The sequence below is a fragment of the Haematobia irritans genome, chromosome 5, assembly GCF_050003625.1.
Source record: "Haematobia irritans isolate KBUSLIRL chromosome 5, ASM5000362v1, whole genome shotgun sequence".
Lineage (NCBI taxonomy): Eukaryota > Metazoa > Arthropoda > Insecta > Diptera > Muscidae > Haematobia > Haematobia irritans.
This window is the reverse complement of record NC_134401.1, coordinates 165,459,602-165,475,877: the sequence shown is the minus strand read 5'-3', so window position 1 is coordinate 165,475,877 and position 16,276 is coordinate 165,459,602. Positions and strand designations below refer to the sequence as shown.

The following is a 16,276-nucleotide window of genomic DNA, read 5'->3' as shown; positions in this document are numbered from 1 at the left end:
TAAATCTTTAGAATAGAACGCAATTTTTTTTGTCATACATTTTTTGTTTCATTACACTAACGCACCCTAGAGTTATTATAATCCGAAAATAAACTCTGGTGAGTTACTCAAATTTGGAAGTTTATTGACCAAAAAGAAACGTCATACCATTAATCATACTTTATAAATCCAATAGGCATATATCGAAAGATTTTCGGTGTTTCTTATTTCTTCATAAATCTCATGATAAAAAAGTAAAAAAAAAATAATTTTCGTATATTTACAATACTAATGAAATTAGCTTTGGGACTCTGTGAAGTATTCATTATTGTGGCATCTTTAAAGCTTCATCTTCTACTGTGCGATCAGGTTCTTTAAACAAGAATAAGTGCTTATAAGATATTGACCAAAAAAATGTGTACGAACATGGCTTATGGCATCACAACATAAGGTGATTTCCAAAGGGAATACTTAAACAATATAACAATATTTCCATCTTTGTACTATGAAACGGAGGAGGTTTAACAAAAAAAACCCACATACACCCAAGGAATATTTTTGGGACATCCTACATAATTTAATTTTTATACCACTAACACAGCAACAAAAAACTCAGTTTAGTTGGAAACCATCTTCAATGGTCCGTACCATAATGGGAATAGGTTATATAAAACGTTTAGCCTTAAGGGATTTTTAATATTCTCAAAAATTAAAAATAAAAAATATTTATTAGAAGGAAATCATAAAATTTCAATGTTTCTTATCCTTATTCCTGGAAAAAGGTATTTTTAAATACATGGGATATTTTCCCACATAGGATATTGTAAAAAAGAAAACAAAAAGAGCGAAGGAGGGCAAATAGAAATTTTTTGCACCTGGTAAAACGCTATATAAATTCACCTTAAAACCTAAAGGTCATATTTGAGTAATTGTGGGAGAGGTTAATGTTGGTATACAAGGATATATTTGTTCGTTTCTTATAGAAATGGAATTTTGGAAAAATTTTATATAGAAATGAAATTTTGAAAAAAAATCTTATAAAAATGAAATTTTGACAACATTTCGTATAGAAATGCAATTTTGACAAAATTTCCTATAAATATGAAATTTTGACAAAATTTCATATAGAAATGACATTTTGACAAAATTTCCTATAGAAATGAAATTTTGACCAAAAATTCCTAAAAGAATAAAATTTTGACAAAATTTCCTATAGAAATGAAATTTTGGCAAAATTTCCTATAGAAATGGAATTTTGACAAAATTTCCTATAGAAATGAAATTTTGACAAAATTTCCTATAGAAATGAAATTTTGACAAAATTTCCTATAGAAATGAAATTTTGACAAAATTTCCTATAGAAATGAAATTTTGACAAAATTTCCTATAGAAATGAAATTTTGACAAAATTTCCTATAGAAATGAAATTTTGACAAAATTTCCTATAGAAATGAAATTTTGACAAAATTTCCTATAGAAATGAAATTTTGACAAAATTTCCTATAGAAATGAAACTTTGACAAAATTTCCTATAGAAATGAAATTGTGGCAAAATTTCTTATAGAAATTAAATTTTGTTAAAATTTCCTATAGAAACGTAATTTGTATAAAAGTTTCCTCTAGAAATGAAATGTTGACAAAATTTCCTATAGAAATTGAAATTTTGATAAAAATTCCTACAGAAATAAGATTTTGACAAAATTTCCTATAAAAATGAAATTTTGACAAAATTCCCTATCGAAATTAAATTTTTACAAAATTTCTTATAGAAATGAAATTTTAACAAAATTTCCTATAGAAATGAAATTTTGACAAAATTTCCTATAAAAATGAAATTTTGACAAAATTTCCTATAAAAATGAAATTTTGACAAAATTTCCTATTAAAATGAAATTATGTCAAAATTTTCTATAGAAATGAAATTTTGACAAAATTTCCTATAGAAATGAAATTTTGACAAAATTTCCTATATAAATGAAATTTTGACAAAATTTCCTATAGAAATGAAATTTTGGCAAAATTTCTTATAGAAATGAAATTGTGGACAAAGTTTCCTATAGAAATGAAATTTTGGACAAAGTTTCCTATAGAAATGAAATTGTGACAAAATTTTCTATAGAAAAGAAATTTTGTCAAAACTTCCTATAGAAATGAATTTTTGACTAAATTTACTATAGAAATGAAATTTTGATAAAATTGTTATAAAAATTAAATTTTTGAAACATCGCTTATTTTTCGTATAGAAATGAAATTTTGATAGAATTTCCTATAGAAATTAAATTTTGACAAAATTTTGTATAGAGATAAAATTTTGACAAAATTTCCTATAGAAATAAAATTTTGACAAAATATCCTATAGAAATTAAATTTTGTTAAAATTTCCTATGGAAACGTAAATTTTATAAAAGTTTCCTCTATAAATGAAATGTTTACAAAATTTCCTATAGAAATGAAAATTTTGTTAAAAATTCCTACAGAAATAAGATTTTGACAAAATTTCCTATAAAAATGGAATTTTATTATGACGACAATTTCCTGTAGAAAAGAATTTTGACAAATTTTCCAATAGAAATGAAATTTTTACAAAATTTCCTATAGAAATGAAATTTTAACAAAATTTCCTATAGAAATGAAATTTTGACAAAATTTCCTAAAGAAATGAAATTTTGACAAAATGTCCTATAAAAATGAGATTTTAACAAAATGTCCTATTGAAATGAAATTTTGACAAAATTTCCTATAGAAATGAAATTTTGACAAAATTTCCTAAAGAAATGAAATTTTGACAAAATTTCCTATAGAATGAAATTTTGACAAAATTTCCTATAGTAATGAAAATTTGACAAAATTTCCTATAGAAGTAAAATTTTGACAAAATTTCCTATCGAAATGAAATTTTCACAAAATTTCCTATAGAAATGAAATTTTCACAAAATTTTCTATAAAAAATGAATTTTGACAAAATTTGCTATAGAAATGAAATTTTGACTAAATTTGCTATAGAAATGAAATTTTGACAAAATTTCCTATAGAAATGAAATTTTGACAGAATTTCCTATAAAAAATGAATTTTGACCAAATTTCCTACAGAAATGAAATTTTGACAAAATTTCCTATAGAAATGAAATTTTGACAAAATTTCGTATTGCAATGAAATTTTGACAAAATTTCTTATAGAAATTAAATTTTAATAGAATTTCCTATAGAAATGAAATTTTGGAAATAGAAATGAAATTGTGACAAAATTTTCTATAGAAAAGAAATTTTGACAAAACTTCCTATAGAAATAAATTTTTGACTAAATTTACTATAGAAATGAAATTTTTATAAAATTGTTATAAAAATTAAATTTTTGAAACATCGATTATTTTTGGTATAGAAATGAAATTTTGATAGAATTTCCTATAGAAATGAAATTTTGACAAAATTTTGTATAGAGATAAAATTTTGACAAAATTTCCTATAGAAATTAAATTTTGTTAAAATTTCCTATAAAAATTAAATTTTGTTAAAATTTCCTATAGAAACGTAAATTTTATAAGAGTTTCCTCTAGAAATGAAATGTTTACAAAATTTCCTATAGAAATGAAAATTTTGATAAAAATTCCTACAGAAATAAGATTTTGACAAAATTTCCTATAAAAATGAAATTTTGACAAAATTTCCTATAAAAATGGAATTTTATTATGACGACAATTTCCTATAGAAAAGAATTTTGACAAAATTTCCTATAGAAATGAAATTTTTACAAAATTTCCTATAGAAATGATGTTTTTACAAAATTTCCTATAGAAATGAAATTTTGACAAAATTTCCTAAAGAAATGAAATTTTGACAAAATATCCTATAAAAATGAAATTTTGACAAAATGTCCTATAGAAATGAAATTTTGACAAAATTTACTATAGAAATGAAATTTTGACAAAATTTCCTATAGAAAGGAAATTTTGACAAAGTAATAAAATTTTGACAACATTTCCTATAAAAAATGAATTTTGACAAAATTTCCTATAGAAATGAAATTTTGACAAAATTTCCTATCGAAATGAAATTTTCACAAAATTTCCTATAGAAATTAAATTTTGACAAAATTTCCTATAGAAATAAAATTTTGACAAAATTTCCTATCGAAATGAAATTTTCTCAAAATTTCCTATAGAAATGAAATTTTCACAAAATTTTCTATAAAAAATGAATTTTGACAAAATTTCCTATAAAAATGAAATTTTGACAAAATTTCCTATCGAAATGAAATTTTGACAAAGTTTCCTATAGAAAATGATTTTTGATAAAATTTCCTATAGAAATTAAATTTTGACAAAATTTCCTATAGAAATGAAATTTTGACAAAATATCCTATAGAAATGAAATTTTGACAAAATTTCCTATAGAAATGAAATGTACACAAAATTTCCTATAGAAATGAAATTTTGACAACATATCCTGTAGAAATGAAATTTTGATAAAATTTCCTATAGAAATGAAATTTTGACAAATTTCTTATAAAAAATGAATTTTGACAAAATTTCCTATAGAAATGAAATGAACACCATTCGTTTATCCTACGCAAATGCTGGGCAGTGTATTCCTGCGTGCATCATTAAGAATGCCTACAATTTCCATTTAAATACCATCACCAAAAACAGGTACACGTGTATGGAGAATTGTATCCTTATTTTATTAACAACAGCAAGTGGAAGACCTTGTTCATGGGAAGTAGTTTTTTATGTGCGTGTGATTCGTAGCCGCATTCTGACAATGGCAGCGATTCATGGATGCGTTAATGAAAACATTGCGGGTGGTGGTGATGATGGCCGAGATGACGATATTCCCAGCGCACTGTGGGTTACCTTTGTTGGTGGTGTTGTATTCCTACTTTTGTTGTGATGTGGTGTTTTTTTGTGTTTAAAGCAATAGCGTGGTTTTCATGCTGCAACACCCACCCCACTTGTTTAGCAGTCATTCAGTGAGTAAGCAGCAAGCGGCATCGCTCATGAGCAATCCCTGAAGGCAACAATGCAGTGTTGTTTGTTCAAATTTTTGTTTGGCTGGCTATTGGATATTTAGTGATCCTATACTACCCCCTGGGCCCCCCCATCTTCGCTGGAAAATTTAACCCATGCTTCTCGTCCGCCTCTTCTGACAATGCCCTGGGCAATGTTGAACGCCACCTCATAAAATGTACTTGGCTTGTGGTTTTGTTTTGTAATACACGCTCGCATCCGTAAAATATACAAGCCATTCAGTTTAGTTGGTTACTAAGAGATCCACGAAATACATTTCGATATGTTTACGCTTGAGCTGTGCTGTGGCTAATTCCCAGCGAACTAAGTATTGCCAAAATATTCGATAGTCGAGAAATTGTACGGAATTTGGTACGAAAATTCTGTTTTCAGAAATCATGACAATTTTTGTTTTGTGAGATATCACGACGGACTAATTAAGACTACGTGAAACATATCATAGGATCGTATTGACAAAACATGACCGTCTATATAACAGCACACTTAACATCGATTCTTGCGTTTGTTTTCAGCATGTCAAACATCACTGCGATTACTTCACAAAAAAAAATTATCACCAAAATTTTTCCAATTAAAATTTTAATTGAATTTAACAAAAATATTTAATTAAAAATTGGTTCAACAAATTTAAAACAAAATCAATAATGAAACTTAATTGTATGAATTATTTTTTTTTTTAATTGGAACATTTAGTTTTTTTATTGACTTTGGTGATTGGTACTATAATTTCTGCGATTGCATTTCAATTAAAAATTAATTGGTTCAATTAATTTCGTGATTGTGTTCTCAGGGATTTGTAATAAATACTGAACGCTTAGTATGCTTGGTTATTTTATTGTCTTTATAGGATTCAATATCTACCAGTTTTTGGATATTAGTCGACAGTATAGTACCAATTTAACCAGCCTGCATATAAAATGGCATTGGGCGGATTGGCTAAGCTGAATGGTCTTTGCGGAATACTGGCTGATGGTGGTAGAGTTGTTGCATGTTGCATGACTTCATCATCGTCCTATGCACACTGGATGATGTATTTTGTAATTGTCGATCGTTGTTTTTTGGAGTTGTTGTTTGAAGCTTTTGTTCGAAGTTGATTAAATGTATGTCTTTATTGTTAGAGGAATTACACTATATAAATTGAATGTTGTGTTTACATCTCTGTTTATCATTAAAAATTAAAAAATGTGATTTTATATTTTCAAATAAAAAACATATGTAAATTCCAAATAAAAAACATATGTAATTGAAAATTGTATGTCTTAAATAATTCATTCCTATATACACAAAAAAAAAAATCTGATTCAATCATGAAATTAATTGATCGAATTAATTTTTTAATTGAAAAATGTCACGAAAATGAAAGTAACAATCACAGTTTTAATTGGACATTGAAAAAATACTTGATTAAAGCAAATTTCAATTAATTTTTTAATTGATTCAATTAAAAATTTCATTTAAAATTAAAAAAATGTAGTGGCCAACACTGAAACATATATGTATAGTCAGGCTTGCGAGATGGGTATCTGGCATTTTCTTTTCAGTAACTTAATGATGTCAATTCCCTTAATCTTCCTGTCCAATAAGCTCGAATAAATATTGTAATAATTTCTACCTAGTTTAAATGATTTGGACATTGAACCAGCCTGCATTGATATCAGGCTAACATAAAAATAGTAAGCTACGAGGAGCCCGTCGTAAATAAGGAAAAACCATTACTAATATTGTCGTTAGAATTGTTGTTGTGTCCTTAGAAACCAGTTTCATAAAGTTATCACAGTAATTGTTGTTGACTAGAAACAAGACATTGTGTGATCGTTCGCCAATCAGGTGAATTCAGCAATGTCTTTAAAAATAGATTTCGATTTGTTGGTACATTAGTGTAGTAACAAATCGAAATCTAAAAATAAGATTAAGGGATTGTAAAGTTATACGAAAAGATGATGCACAGTGCGGGTGAAAAATGGTTAAATTTGGGAAGAATAATTCTCGTATGTAAATTTCATATGAAATTAACATAAAAGAACCAAATTTAATCATCTCACCCGGCCAGATCTCGCTAAAGACTATGGAAATGTGTAGTGGCAAACACTGAAACATATATGTATAGTCAGGCTTGCGAGATGGGTATCTGGCATTTTCTTTTCAGTAACTTAATGATGTCAATTCCCTTAATCTTCCTGTCCAATAAGCTCGAATAAATATTGTAATAATTTCTATCTAGTTTAAATGATTTGGACATTGAACCAGCCTGCATTGATATCAGGCTAACATAAAAATAGATTTTGTTTTATTATAACAGGTTGGCTGATAAGTCCCCGGTCTGACACATAGATGGCGCCGCTAGTATTAAATGCATATTATGTTTATATAGTACACGGTTGAAAAAGACTGTTTTTCATATGTTTGGCTATAAACATTATATGTTTGGAACACAAATTTTTAAACACAATATTTTTGAGTGCAAGCATATAATGTTCATAAACTAGCATAACATGTTTGGGACATATATGTTAATATGTTAGAACATATTATGTTTGGGACATAAAATGTTTGTAAATATAATATGCTTGAATGCAAACATATATTAATTTAGAAATAGCCTATAAACATATATGTGTTTAGTAGCTTGGAGCGCTATTTAACAGGGAGCGATATTGAATTAAGTTGGTGGTTGTTGCTTGTTATTACAAAATTAACATTTTATTTTTCCTTGGGCAATTGATCAGCTACTTCTTTGATCCTTACAAACTGTGTGGTCCGCTCTTCGAATCCCCGTCCGGCAAAAGGTAAAATTAAAATAAAATAAAAAATCATAAAATTGAATAATTTCTTCTACAATGTTTGTATTACAGAAAAAGGTGCTAAGAACTAAAAAATCTCGTGGAAGTGAGAAAGATGTCGGGGAATATACAATTGGTCAGAAACAAAATTTTGAGCATTCAGGTCGAAAACCTATGTTGTTAGCACCTATATTACCTGTTTATTTTCATAATTCATTATGATTGTAAATATATAAATAAATAAATAAAATTTTGAGCACAATATTGTTTGGGAGAATTTTTTTAAGCATATAATATTTTTGGGTGCAAAATGCTTCCAAACATATTATATGGTCACATAATAACATATTGTTTTTTGGAAGATGACATTATTGAATTTGGATGCAAAAATACAAAATGTTTGGAACTTAGACTACCCAAACATATATTGTTTAGACCAATATGCTTTCAAACATATTATATATTGGTAGAGATCAAACATATAAATGTGTGGGCAATACCCAAAAATGTATATGCTTGAAGCAAAATATGTTTGGGAGTATATGTTACAGAAGCGATTTTTTGTGAGGGTTTACCAACCTTCAAATGATTCGTGTCAAAATTTGACGTCTGTTAGTCAATTAGTTTGTGTTTTGATAAAATACCGTTTTATGAAGGGAAAAAATACGGTGGAAGCAAAAACTTGGCTTGATAATGGGTTTCCGGACTCTGCTCCAGGGAAATCAACAATAATTGATTGGTATGCAAAATTCAAGCGTGGTGAAATGAGCACGGAGGACGGTGAACGCAGTGGACGCCCGAAGAGGTGGTTACCGACGAAAACATCAAAAAAATTCACAAAATGATTTTGAATGACCGTAAAATGAAGTTGATCGAGATAGAAGGGGCCTTAAAGATATCAAAGAAACGTGTTGGTCATATCATTCATCAATATTTGGATATGCGGAAGCTCTGTGCAAAATGGGTGCCGCGCGGGCTCACATTTGACCAAAAACAACAACGTGTTGATGATTCTGAGCGGTGTTTGCAGCTGTTAACTCGTAATATACCCGAGTTTTTCCGTCGATATGTGACAATGGATGAAACATGGCTCAATCACTACACTCCTGAGTCCAATCGACAGTCGGCTGAGTGGACAGCGACCGGTGAACCGTCTCCAAAGCGTGGGAAGACTCAAAAGTCCGCTGGCAAAGTAATGGCCTCTGTTTTTTGGGATGCACATGGAATAATTTTTATCGATTATCTTGAGAAGGGAAAAACCATCAACAGTGACTATTATGTGGAGCGTTTGAAGGTCGAAATCTCGGCAAAACGGCCCCATATAAAGAAGAAAAAAGTGTTGTTCCACCAAGACAACGCACCGTGCCACAAGTCATTGAGAACGATGGCAAAAATTCATGAATTGGGCTTCGAATTGCTTCCCCACCCACCGTATTCTCCAGATCTGGCCCCAGTGACTTTTTCTTGTTCTCAGACCTCAAAAGGATGCTCGCATGGAAAAAATTTGGCTGCAATGAAGAGGTGATCGCCGATACTGAGGCCTATTTTGAGGCAAAACCGAAGGAGTACTACCAAAATGGTATCAACAAATTTGAAGGTCGTTATAATCCCAGCGTGTTTAAGTCCATAAAGTAGTTTTTGCAACCGCAGAACTTTCTGAGGATTTTTGGCATCTTCAAACCCTTCTGGTTGAACCATGTAAATCTCATCGCTGAGATTTCCATTCAAGTATGCCGGGTGACAACATAAATTTGATGTAAGTGCATCCCATACTTCACTGCCAATAGCATTGTGATTGTTGCATGTCTGACCACGGGAGAGAATGTCTCTTGATAATCTACACCATACCTCTGGCTGCAACCTTTAGCTATATTTTATAGGTTTATGATTATAGGATTACATTTTATAGGTTTATGACCCGGAGGAAGATCTTGCATATCCCAAATTTTCTTTTCTAATAACGATGCTATTTCCTTTTGCATTTCATCTTGCCATTCATTTTTTGATTTGCTGGACAATGCCTCCTTATAACTTTTTGGAATATCAATCATGTTCTTTTTTAATTGGTCATAAAAAATAAATGATTAAATTAGTTATCATTAAATGATTAATCATTAAATGATGAATTAGTTTCATTAGCAAATTTCATTTATTTTTTTTTTAATTAATTCAATTAAACAAGTAATTTTTTAATTATAAACATAACCATTTTCAATCACTTTCTTCATTAAAAAATTGATTGTTTCAAATATACTTTTAATTAAAACAAGTAAGTAAAGTCTAAAGTCGGGCGGGGCCGACTATATTATACCCTTCACCACCATGTAGACCAACATTTGTGTTACCATCCAACTACTTCAAATTTACTGGGAGCTATATAAAGGTTTGCATTTCCAGATACAAATACTTATAATGGAGACAATTTTTTGTACTTCTACAAAATCTCTAGAACTAAAATTGAAATCGGCTAACGGCCTGGAATGAAACACAATGTTAATAAAAAAAAATATGGGAAATATGAAGCGAGAGAAATTTTGAGGCAATTGTACAAAAGAGCATTTGCGATTTATCAGGCGATACTTATGTATTCGAGATATAGGACAATTTAACCAAGCGAAAACTGGGTAAGCACTAGTGATTCTTTCAGTAATACCGGTAATCAAAAAGTTACTACTTGCAGTATTACCTGGGATTTAAAAATAATAACTTACCTGGGTAGGCAAAAAGTGATTCTTTCTATTAATACCGGTAATCAAAATCATATCTTGAGGTCCGGGTTCGGCTCTACAGTGGGCACCGTTAATAGTAGCGATAAGTAATGCAAATTACATTTCAGAAAAAAATTGCCAATAAAATATACCTTTGTTTTATAAAGTTGTATAGTACATAAGTTATATTACAAAATAACACCATTGGATATATCCATGTCGTGGAGCGTGGTATAGTTTGTTGTTTTACAAAACAACAGGGGTGAGTTCGCACTTTTTGGGTATATTTATGGTAAAGATATTATTTTTGGAGAGCTGGTATGCTTGCGAAGAAGTACTTATTTTTCGACTTCTGGTATGCTTGCACGGAAGTACTTTCCTCCAATGTCATGCCCGTGTAAAAGTATTACTGCTGATATATGTACGAGGAAGTTGTTACCAATTTGGTGCAGGCATACTTGTACTCATACCTGGTAATAGGAGTTTTTGCTGGGGAGTAACATTTACAATTTTTGCTACTCAGCAGTGACGATTTTACAAGGATATTGGTTAGATCTTGCCAAGATATGTGGTCAAGTGTGGGTTGTGATATATTATTTGGTCAAGTCGGGCGACTTGGAGCCTTATTTAAAACTCAACCGTTCTGTGGAAAGTCTGGCATTACAGTGTGTAGGATATGACTAAGATATGGGGAAATTATCACAGAATTTTGTGTAAAGTGTGGGAATTTTGGCCATATTTGTATAAACCGGAAAAACGAATATATGGAGGCTTTATCTAATTCTGAACCAAATTAGATCAAACTTGACACATTTAAATATGATATTAAATACATTCTCCGTGGAAACTATGCAGTCAATTGGAGGAAAATCCCATTGAAAATGGGTCTAAAATATGAAATAGTCTACCATATTTTCCAAACTCTGGTGTACATATAACGGAAGCTATATATAATCTGAACCGATTTCGACTAAATTTGACATGTATAGTTAGAATAATAATTCTGTTATCTCTGCAAAATTTCACGTAAATGGGAGTTTAACTTTGGCCCCCGTGGTAATTTGAGTATAAATCGGGCGAAAGATATATATGGTAGCTATATCTAAATCTGAACCGATTTCAACCAAATTTGGCACATTTACCGATACTATTAAACGTACTCCTTGTGCAAAATTTTAACCAAATCACGGCAAAACTCTGGCTTTTGAGAACATATAAGTTCAAATCGGACGAAAGATATATATGGGAGCTATATCTAAATTTGAACCGATTTCAACCAAATTTGGTACACTTATCGATACTATTAAACGTATTCCTTGTGCAAAATTTGAACTAAATCACAGCAAAACTCTGGCTTTTGAGGCCATATAAGTGCAAATCGGACGAAAGATATATATGGTAGCTATATCTAAATCTGAACCGATTTCAATCAAATTTACCAAGCATTGGTAGAATGTCAATTCTACTCATTCTATGCAAAATTTCACGTAAATAAATATATATGGGAGCTTTAGATATAATCTGGGAGATTTAGATATAATCTGAACCGATTTAGCTGATATTTTGCAAGTTTTTCGAGACTCGTAAAATATTCGGATGTACTGAATTTGAAGAACATCGGTTGATAAACAAGCCAATTATGACCAGATCGGGGATAAATATATATAGCAGCTATATCTAAATCTGAACCGATTTTTTCTAAAATCAATAGCGATTGTCTTTGTCCCAAAAAACGACCCTATGCCAAATTTGAGGACGATCGGACTTAAACTGCGACCTGTACTTTGCGCACAAAAATACATGAACACACAGACAGACGGACGGACAGACAGACAGACAGACAGACGGACATCGCTAAATCGACTCAGAATTTAATTCTAAGACGATCGGTATACTAAACGATGGGTCACAGACTTTTCCTACTTGCCGTTACATACAAATGCACAAACTTATTATACCCTGTACCACAGTAGTGGTGAAGGGTATAAATACAAAAAAAAAATCCATCATTGTTTTAACTGACTTACCTCCATTTTCATGAAGCTCCGTTATTGCTACGTTAGTTGACAAAAATTTAAACCGCCGCACTGGACCTATCTGTCGCCTACATGAAAATAGTTTTTCATGTTTCATTAAAAAGTTAATTGTATCAATTAATTTTTTAATTTAACAAGTTTTTAGCTTCAATCAACTTTGTCGAAACTTTGTGGTTGAACAGCAAATTGAAGTCTCAGAGTTTTAACTGCAGATTTGATTGATTGTCCTATAGATTTTGCAACCACATAATTAACTTCAACGACATCTATTGATAAAATACGAAAAGACTTCTTTGACAAACCAATTATATCAATTAACAGACACTAATTTGTTAAGAAATACAAATTTTTTATTTTTCCAAGAATTTGATGCTTGGTCCCCACCCTTTCATTTCATTATATGCAAATCGAGTTTACAATCCCAAAAACAATTCTAACCCTTGGTGGAGGTAACCCCTCCACAAGAAAATCACACAAATCATAAAATAACTTCAGTACTTTTCTATTCTATTTTTTTCAAAGTTTCGAAAACAAATCGAAATGGCAAACAAAACTTCCATGTGAACAAAATTTCGGTCTACATCTGAATTAGTTCATTGAAAGATTGCCCTCTTGACTCAATCTTAATTAAAGACAATTGAGAAATATTTTTCAACTCTGTTCTAAAACATGAATATGGAGACAACTTTAGTAATAATGCCAACAATAATGACTGCTTTTATCGTCATCCATCATGGCTGGCTGGCTGGCAGGCTGGCCTATGCGGCGGGGAGTCAATGGACAACAGAGTATCTACAAACAGTTAAAGAGAAACGAACTAAAGTCGCGTTCCAAACCATGACTCATGCCACAATCGCCCAAAGAATTGTCTCTGTTCACAATGCGAGTAATGACTTCATGGTATTGAATCTGCAACAGTGGCTTTTTTTAATTCAAGTGCCACATTGAGCAATTAAATCAATTATTATTATGCCATAATTCATGAAGACTTACGCTTTCGGATATGACAAAATTTGCTGGTGCCTTTTTATTCGAAGAATTCCTCATCGACGCAATAGTGGGATAGGTCTTAGCCCTCATCTATGTGCTTGTAATAGGTTTAAACACTCTCCGAGGGAAGATATATGATCAAAAATGTGTAATAGCCATAGGTTTATTTCGGTAGTGAAAGGGTTAATTCGACAAAAAAATATTTTTTCTAATTATACAATTATTTTTCGAGCTTTATGGACAGATATAGATTAAGGAACATGGTTAATAGAGCCATTGAAAAGAAAACGCCAGATACAAATCTATACACGCCTGGACTGTACATGTTTCGGTTCGGGCGAATGAACCTTTCCACAGCCTTTAGTATAGATCTGGCTGGGAGAGATAACTCAATTTTGGGTCCTTTATGCTAACTCCTTATGGCGAAAACATTTGGGAATTTTCCTCTTACAAATTGAATCATCTTTTCTCCCGCTGTACATCATCTTTCATATAACTTACAAGTCCCTTAATCTTATTTTTATTTCGTTTTGTTACATAGTAATGCAACAACACGAAATTTATTTTTATTTTTAGAAAGCTAATTTGTTAGAATTCACCTAAGTGGTGAACAGTCGAACAGTGCTTATTGTTTCTACAGTCAACTACAACAACATGTGACAACTTACAGAAACTAGTTTCCAGGATACAACAACAATTCTAACGCGTACATTAGTCGTGTTTTTCCTAGTTTTACGACGGGCCCATCGTTGCTTATTATATTTCATGTTAGCCTGATACCGAAACAGGCAATTGACGTCCAAATGCATTATATCTAATTATACAATTATTTTTCGAGCTTTATGGACAGATATAGATTAAGGAACATGGTTAATAGAGCCATTGAAAAGAAAACGCCAGATACAAATCTATACACGCCTGGACTGTACATGTTTCGGTTCGGGCGAATGAACCTTTCCACGTCCTTTAGTATAGATTTTGTTTATGTATTGGTCAAAGCTGGCCTCTTCTGAGCTATTGCCTCCTTCAGACGGTCCAATCGTTGGCACTACAGACCCGAGTGCTATTAGCTGCCGTATGCGTGCAGCTAATAGCACATAATTCCCTGCCAAATCCACAAAAAACCCTTCCTGGTCGTTAATCCTGGCTTTCGCTAGAATTTAACCCACAATTAATTTTTAATTGAAATTTCTTCAATCACAGAAATAGTATCAATCACCAACGTTAATCAAAAAATTAATTGATCCAATTAAACATTTATTTGATACTATTAATTTCTGTGATTGATTTTTGTTTCAATTAAAAAATTTGTTGGACCACTTAAATTTTTGATTGAAAATTGTTTAGGTTAAGTTAGGTGGCAGCCCGATGTATCAGGCTCACTTAGACTATTCAGTCCATTGTGATACCACATTGGTGAACTTCTCTCTTATCACTGAGTGCTGCCCGATTCCATGTTAAGCTCAGTGACAAGGGACTTCCTTTTTATAGCCGAGTCCGAACGGGGTTCCACATTGCAGTGAAACCACTTAGAGAAGCTTTGAAACCCTCAGAAATGTCACCAGCATTACTGAAGTGGGATAATCCACCGCTGAAAAACTTTTTGGTGTTCGGTCTAAGCAGGTATCGAACCCACGACCTTGTGTATGAAAGTCGGGCATGCTAACCATTGCACCACGGTGGCTCCCTGAAAATCGTTTAGAATTCAATTAAAATTTTAATTGGAAAAATTTTGGTAATAAAATTTTATTGTGTATAGGTAAAGGGGACTTATTCTCTCCTAATAAGAAAACGAGAGGTTCCGTTAGTGTAAGATTAGCCAATGAAATTTTACACTGAAAAAAAAAATATAGTCGTCAGGCCAAAAATTTCATGTCCTTGAAATACGAATGTGAATTTTGCTTAGCATAGAAGACGCATTTCTTTGATATAAAGTTGTTTCCTTGTTCAAAAGTCGATAAACTTTTCAAAAAAGTCTTGTCCTTATAGTTAAATGATTCGACTTAAAATGAGTATGCTAATATGAAAGAAAATTTTGTTTGAACAAGGTCAACTTGGCTTTAATAATTTTGATTCTTTAAAAGTAATATAATCGTCTTTAAGTTTGTTGACTTTTTGTATTTTCACTACAAAGCAAAAAAAAAAAAACACGTTAAATTAAGAGAGGTTTTCAATGCTTTAACATATTACAAATACGTTTTTTAACTTGAAACAGCAAAATTTCTACACAGAAAAAATTTCGCGAAAATTTTTCCAATTAAAATTTTAATTGATTTTTACAAATATTCAATTAAAAATTTAATTGGTTCTACAAATTTTTTAATTGAAACAAAAATTAATCACAAAAATTAATATTATCAATTAATTTTTTATTTGGATCAATTAATTTTTTAATTGACCTTCAATTAATTTTTTAATTAATACTATCATTTCTGTAATTGAAGACATTTCAATTAATTTCGTGATTGAATCAGAAAAGAATTTTTTTGTGTGTACTTGAGGTCAAGTCTAAATTTGGAAATTTAAGTTGTCGTTAGCACATTTTAAAAGGACTTTGAAGAAACTATCTGAAAAACGAATAGATTAAAATTAACTTCCAGAATCAAGTACGCAAAACTCAAATTTAAAACAGAATGTTGTCTTAAAATATCCTTATTTCAATTCTCCGCTTCTTTGGCTCGGAATCATTAGTGTAAAGACAAACTCTTTGGAACAGTTTTTTTTTGTGTAAACTGCATTACGGATATGCCTTTAATCTT

At 30.6% G+C, this 16,276-nt stretch overlaps 1 protein-coding gene across 2 annotated transcripts in view; it reads left to right on the top strand.

The window, feature by feature from the left end:
- Positions 1-16,276, top strand: part of blow (PH domain-containing protein blown fuse) — a 76,782-nt gene that overhangs the window by 15,642 nt on the left and 44,864 nt on the right. The window lies entirely within an intron of this gene.